At 49.0% G+C, this 7,386-nt stretch overlaps 1 long non-coding RNA gene across 1 annotated transcript; it reads left to right on the top strand.

The window, feature by feature from the left end:
• Nucleotides 1-311: 311 nt before the first annotated feature.
• LOC116103417 lies at nt 312-3,900 on the top strand. The gene is made up of 2 exons (XR_004123471.1): nt 312-1,006; nt 1,180-3,900. It is a non-coding gene; the product is annotated as an uncharacterized LOC116103417 (long non-coding RNA).
• The last annotated feature ends 3,486 nt before the right edge of the window (nt 3,901-7,386 follow it).

Raw genomic sequence — 7,386 nt, 5'->3', positions numbered from 1 at the left:
TGGAATTTTCCAGGCGCTCTGCCGGCCCTACTTTCTGGCCTCATCGAGGCGTGGTGACCTGAGGCGACCCGTGTACTTTTCCTTATGCCCTGCCAGTCGGTGTGGCCCTCACTCCCCAACAGCCGACCCTACCCTTCTGGAAGCAGTCAGGTCTGCCTACCCAGCAGTAAAGGGGACTTATCCCTGGTGGTAGCCACCTCCCAAATACCATCTTCAGATGTCCTTCATCCCATGACGCACCGCCAAATAGAAAAGGATCATTGAGCAATCTGAGGGAGTGGCCGTTGACGGAGGCCATGACCCGCCCCTCGTGGGCCCTTTTGGCTAGGTCGGGGAGGAACTTTTTTTTTAAGTGTCCGTGGAGGAATCGTCCCGTTTAGCAATGCCTGGGTGACGCGACACAAGGCTATAAAAGCAAAAGTTGTACCCGTCACCTGTAGGAGTTAGTGACAAGGAGGGCTCACACTTGGGGCTAGTGGTGGGGAGGCAGTGGCCAGTTCAGGGCTCAGATGAGAGGGAGGTGGCAGTTAGAGGCAGCCACTAGGATGGGGGTTCGAGGAGGAGCAGGGCTAACTATAAAGGAGACTAGGTTTTGGGACAGTGGCCATGTGGAAGGCAGCTACCAATCTGCCTTTAACAACCCATACAGGGCCAGCAGCCTTCAAGACCAGGCTACCCCAGCGGTCTGCTGGCATGGGGGCAGTTGACTTGGAGGAGGGCACAAGTTTCACAGGCCTACATAGGGCCAGTGTCCTAGCTTGAGTGGCAGAGCAGTTGGTGGAGACTGGTGGAATGGGGCCCTTGAGGCCCCGGGAGATCGTAGACAGACAGGTGGCGGCGGGCGGGGCAAGACTAGGTGCACAGTGGAGGTCGCTTTGAACTTGACAATACCAGCAGACCCCCTTTTTTTTTCAGATAAGGGGTTGTGAGCCCACCTGGGGATGAGGCCTGGTCTTATCCAGGAAAGTGGACTTAGCTTCGCCGGGCAGACATCTGGCCCAGGGTGGTATGTAACTTGGGTGTGGTCTGTCTGCACCCACTAGTGGTTGCAAGGGGAGGCTGGAGGAGTAGCTGTGCAGGGACAAGGAGTTGTTTTTACTGACAGGTCTGCCAGGCGGGGACCACGGAGATTGAAGGCGCTGGTCTTGGGGTCGCATTGATCACAACTTTATTTTTCAGATGGCAGTGCCCTCTCTGGACTTTGCCTAGGTTCCATGCTTCCTCTTCTGTGGTCTCACTCTTCCCTACTCTTCCCCCTCACTCTGAGGTGAAGGGGTCACTTAAAACCTTGCCTCTGGGTCATCTGGTAAGCCTGGGGAAGATGTGGCGTCGGTGCCAGAGTCTTGGGCCTTGCAGTTTGGTATTACTGGTAAAAGCGGAGGACACCCTGACTGGGCGGGGAGGGGTGGTGTTGATTCACAGAGGGTGGGACGTGAATGTGGACCCTTGGGTGGGCTCACAGCCGAGGTTCCAGTCACCCAAATGCTTCATGGACATGGTTTATTACTATAGTGTTCACCATGGCACGCAGATGGCACCAGGAGAAATGGAGCCCCTGCCAGTGTGAGTCGTAGCAGTGCAGGAGGGCACACCCTGGAGGAGACAGCAGCTTAAGTTGATGCCTGCACAGTGAATTCCCGAGGCTTAGGAAACGCTGCACTGCCGTGTGTCCAGGTCTTTCTCAGGAAGCCCTGTGCTCAGGAGGCCCGTCGTTTTAAGTCAGCTTGTAGGGGGTGGGGGGTGAGTAGGTGCTTCCAGCTGGAGGGGCCGTCGGCGACACAGGTCTTGTTCTGGGAGCATCGTTCTTTCCCGGATTCATGAATGCCACCGGGCGCCCCTCTCCCTGGGGGTAGAGGCGGTAAGCTGCTGCATCTTCCAAACAAGCCTGTGGCCTTTCTAGTTCTGTACTGCGAACTTGGCCTCGAGAAGATTGCCTAAGGTGTAGGACACTTTAAACTTCAGCACAGCATGATGCCTTGTAGATCCGGGAGCCCTGTGACCTCGCCCAGCTTCTGCAGCCTGCCTGCCTCTGCATTGGTCAGAGGAATTCTTAACTGAGAACTTTTGGGTGTTGGGGAAAGCTGTTGGGTTTTAAACGACTGGTGTGGGAAAGACTTAGATGGAGCTGGTTGTTAAATGGGTGAGATTTGTGTTTTAAAAGTGTGGGAAGGGCCGGGCTGTGGTGGTGTATGCCTTTAATCCCAGCACTTGGGAGGCAGAGGCAAGCGGATTTCTGAGTTCGAGGCCAGCCTGGTCTACTGAGTGAGTTCCAGGACAGCCAGGGCTATACAGAGAAACCCTGTCTCAAAAACAACAACAAAAAAGTGTGGGAAGGTGCAAGTTAGCCACAAATTCTGTTGGGTTGGTAGATGGCATATCTAATTTGGGCTCTGGGATGTCTGAACTAAGAGGGAATGGTGGGCCTGCAGTGAGTGGTCCATGGGAGTTTCTCCATGGGTTTGGATTTGGTACTGGGTGGTAGGCAAGCCCTACCCTGCTGAGTGGCAACAGTGGTCTGGTCTCTTATTCATTAGCTTATATGACTTTGGGGTCTGGCTGTGTATACCAGGCTGGCCTGGATTTTCAGCCCTGCTAGGATGACAAGTGTCCTCTAAAACATGGCCTTCCAAGGTGAAACTCGTTATTGGATCAAGCTTGGGAATACTTTTGACACCAGATGTGGGACTTGGGGCTAGCAGGACTTGGCTTGGCACTGGTGGATTGGTGGATTAAAGGAGTTGGGGTGCCAGTAAGGGATGTGCTTGGGAATGTGGGTTTGTGAGAGTAACAGTTTGGGAACTAAATAGCTCACAAGAAAATCTAAAGGTGATGGCAAATCCTTAATGTAGGTGACTGTTGAGATGCAGAGACGGTTGGAAAATACCAAAATCCAACAAGGGGAAGTTGGTTGGAAAATACCAAAATCCAACAAGGGGAAGTTGGTTGGAAAATACCAAAATCCAACAAGGGGGAAAAGCAAAATTGTTTTGCTTCACTGTTGAATGTGGAAGGGTGACGTGGAAAGCTTTTCTTAGTTGCTGTGTAGGTTATTACCCTGTCATTACCCTGACCCAGGCCATCCTGTGGGCGTGTGGTGAGCCTGAAACTGATTTCCAAGAAGTAAAACTGGGGAGGGGCTTGTAAATGCCTACACTGAAGCTCTCAGGCCATTAGTAGCAGGCTGGCAGACTGCTGGGTCTCTTGAAATTCCATCATACTGTGATTAAGAATTCCAATGCTGTTATCTAAAGGGATTGAGTATGGGAGTCATGCCTTACACAACACGTACAGGAATTTAATGTGTGAGCCATGCCTTCCAAGCACATCTTGAATTTCTGGAATTGGCCAGAAGACAACAGAGTTTGCGTATTTAACCTTTCAAATCAGTCATTGTGACAAGGGGACGAGGTCTTGGGATTGCTATGAGATCATTGTGATCTTTGGTAGAAAACCTCATCCGTGTACTTTGCCAAGGTTGCACTGAATACATACAGTGGGTTTGGCTTGAATGGCACTTTAAAGCCATCCCTGATCAGGGGGGAAGCTGTTAGCTGTCAGTCAAAGCAGTCTGGGAAATAAAAGTGAAACTGGGGTACCGGGGAACATCTTATAAATAGGTAACTCTGTAAAAATTGGCTCTGAAAACAGTTTATTCGTGTATTTGTGAAAACCTTGTATATGTGTTTTTGTGAGTGTGCTTAAAAGTGGTGTTACCCTGGTATGGTCACTCACTGGAACAGTAGTGTGTGCTGGTCACGTTGGAATGGGGAAATGTGAAGAAAGCTGTAACTGCAGGTCCGCCACACCCACTTCTTTGTACTAAAGTGTTAAGTGTACAAACCCACTAATCATTTTTCTCCCCTTTACAGCAAAATAAAGGTTTGAGATTGAAGTTCCTTAGAATTGTCATGGCTGTTACATTCTCGACCTCTGTCACTTTGCCTTCATATAGTTAGGCCTAGAAGCACTGCACCAGTGCTGTCATTGAAGCAATTAGAGCAGGTAGCCATCCAGGCAGAACTGGTCTAAGCAGCCTGTCAACTGTCTGGGAGGGAGGGGAGGAGCTGGGAGCTGGCAATGGCTGCAGACGTGACACAGTCACGTGGGAGAATGGCACTGCAAGTAAGGGAGTATTCTGAAGATAATCTGGAGCACTCCCAAATTGTATTCCAAACAGTATGGTTTTTAGTTTGGGGAATATGTCTTAATATGGTATGAGCTTTTCATATTTTCACTCTTGGAAGCTGGGGTGTGGGCTTGGGACTTCAGTCTGTACATGCAATTCTGTCTGCCTAAGGAGCTGGGCTTGGGCTTCTTTTGGTATATGACTAAGGTTTTTGGTTTTTGTTTTTTACCATGAGAAGGGTGTGGTCAGAAGCCCTTGGAATCCAGGGAGTGGGTCATGCCTGTGAACAGTCCTGGATATGTAGCTGACGTCATCATGGGAGCGAACCTACCCTGAATTTGACTGTGTGGTGTGTCATTAAAGCTGGAAAATGTTGCTTAGACAGATTTTAAGCTTAGAATAGAACACTGCCAGGGTCTGTTAGGACTAGAGCCTGCTTGCTCAGAGCAGAGGGCAGCCCCAGGCTCTGTATAGGACTTGTCTTGGCAAGGATGAGTCTTAAACAAGAGTAGGTTGGAGACCAAGCAGAGAGTGAGGAGTGGTCTTATTCCTCCCCCAGAGCTGCAAACCCGGTTGCTGTCTCAGCTCCTAAGTGTGTATTCTTGGTCAGTCTATCGATGACATCTCACTTGTACTGAGAAGCCAGGATGGGGTGTCCCAGCAGCTTTCTGTCTAGGCTTCTGGGACTCCAAGGGTTAAATGCTGCTTACAGCAGATAAGGGGGCCTCCCTTCACCCACACTTTTTTCTTTTTCTTTTGGTGTTTTGAGGAAAGGTCTCACTATGTAGCTCAGACTGGCCTAGAATTCAAAGATCCACTAATAACCGCCTCCCAAGTGTTTCTGGGATTAGAGGTGTGTGCCGCCACGCCTGTCTACCTGCCTTTGTCTCTGGTTTATCCCAGCTTCATCCTGGCTTCTTACCTGGTTTCTGCGCCTCCATTTTCCTCTTATTAGGACCCTTTGGTTTTTATACTTAAAAGTTCTCCATGCTGTGTCAACAGGCTGGTAAGGAATATATCCCCAGCTATGTTAGAAATGGCTCATTAACAAACCAAGGCTGAGCTCTCCTGTGTGGAGACTTGTAAGGATTCTGGCTGGCGTTTATTTACTTGTCTTGAGACATTCTTCTTACTCTGTAGCCCTGGTTGGTATGGAGCTCAGAATACTCCCTCGAAAGTGGTGGGAATGCAGATGTGAGCCACATGTCCTGCAAAGGCTGCTCGTTGTGCTGGGCTCATTGGATGGCCAGACTATCACCATCCCTCAACCAGAAGAGAAGCCTTGGATAGGGTTCATTCTTGGAACTCTCAGCTGCAGCTGGAATCCAGTGGTACTGTATGACTGAAAAGCAATGGAGTGGGGGCAGCAAATGATAAACCTGTCTTGACAACAATCACTGATTGACTCCTCAGCATGGAACACTGGCGAATTCAGACAGATGTTGGCCTGCTACTAAAAAGGGAACTGACTTTCCAATCCTGACATGTGCCGTTCAGTTTGTCTACGAATGTTAAGCCACCAGAAAGACCTTTGATGTGAGCTTATGTCTGCATTGCTAAGGGGCTGCGGAAGCAACCAGGGTTATGTCCATGCCTTAGATGCTGTTGCTGAAGCAAGTAATGTAGGTGCTTCTGACAGGCTAATATTTGTATGTCCTTCCCAAAATATAGATCAAAATGGAATTGTTAAGAAGAGGACAAAACCAAAATAAGCCATCCAGGTGGGATCCTGAGTTCTTCCTGGGACAGGAGGCTCTCCTCGCACCTGCCCTAGGTTGCTAAGGGCAGCTGTCACCTGCCTGTCCTTCCCACATCTCTTCTCAGTGGTTTCTTCCTGAGTTCTCAAGCATACAAAGGATTTCACTAAGTTTTGAGGAAAAGCAAGTGCGACGGGCGGGGAGGAATGTTCTTTTTCATTAACAAGCCTTACCGGCGTATGTCTCAGATTCCTCTTTACCTGGGCATCAGCGATATGTACACTTTATACAGCTGTGGAATTGTGCCTTGGTTCTGTCTACAACTGGTTTTCCATGATGCATAGTGAGAACTGTGTCCTAACACTCAAAGCATCCTTTAGTAGTACCGAATGCTCTACTGCATTGCTGTCTGTTTAAACAATCCCATTTACACATGGGCGCATGTGGAGGTGAGAGGATAGCTTTCCGGAGCTGGGTGTAGGGATGAAACCCTGCTCATGCAGCAGGCGCAGTCCACCGCTGGGCAGGCTCACCAGCCTGCCTTCAGCTATTGGCTTCCTTTGGGGGAAATGATGGTTTAGCGACTGACTTGTTGCTCAAGTGTCTTCACCTCTGTTACTCCTTGGAGATAGCAAAATCGGTTTCTAGAATAAAATGACTGTCGGATCTCCTTAACTTTGGGTTCATATCGCTCAGTTGCTGTCTAGAAGGGATCTTAGTGAGTTGGTGTTCTGTAACATCTCTGTAAAGCCGGTGTGTGCGTAGACCTCAGAGTAGCGTGGCTGGCCAGCGTCCATTGACAATTTTCAGACTTACTTCCCTGTGTGTGTATACACACCATTTGCTCACATAGAGTCCTTAACAGATTTCAATTGATTGATTGGTTGATTGCTACTGTAACATTTTGTGATTAGATGCACTCAGCAGAAACTTTAGCCATTGTTAGTACAGTTTAGTAGTGTTTAGCAGATTGGAGCTGGACAACTGGCCTCCAGACCTTGCAAAACCTGAAACTACCCATTAGGCAACTTAAATGCTCCCCAGTCCTCTCCTGCTTTATGTTTCTGTGACTACTTGTATATAGGATCATAGTGTTAGTCTCTTAGTTATTCTCAGTGTGAGGCATGTGCATGGAGGTCAGGGAGCAATCTCAGGAGTCAGTTCTCTCCTCCCACCCTGTAGATCCCAGGGATCAACCTTAACCATCGGGCTTGTGCCGCCAGCAACTTTATCCACTGTGATCCAGCATTGATCTTGTTGACTGATGATTTTGCATCTTGGTTGTGTGATTTTTCTTTGCTTTCATACGAGCTAAGCAATTGGTATTTTGTATCTTTTTCGGCATCTGTGTCTGATAAGCATGCTCCTATTGTCCCTGCCTGTGGACTCTTTTGACTTCCCTGCTGTGGGATGGATGGATGGATGAAAGGATGCAGATATCTTTCTGAGAACGCATCTTCAGTTATTTAGGATACAGCAGGACCATCCTGGTGGGTGTAGGGTAACATTCACTGTGGTCTCCCATTCCATATGCTTATTGACCATGTCCATTGGAGTCCTTTT

Source organism: Mastomys coucha, unplaced genomic scaffold, assembly GCF_008632895.1.
Source record: "Mastomys coucha isolate ucsf_1 unplaced genomic scaffold, UCSF_Mcou_1 pScaffold21, whole genome shotgun sequence".
NCBI classification, from domain to species: Eukaryota; Metazoa; Chordata; class Mammalia; order Rodentia; family Muridae; genus Mastomys; species Mastomys coucha.
This window is presented reverse-complemented; position numbering and strand designations above follow the sequence as displayed.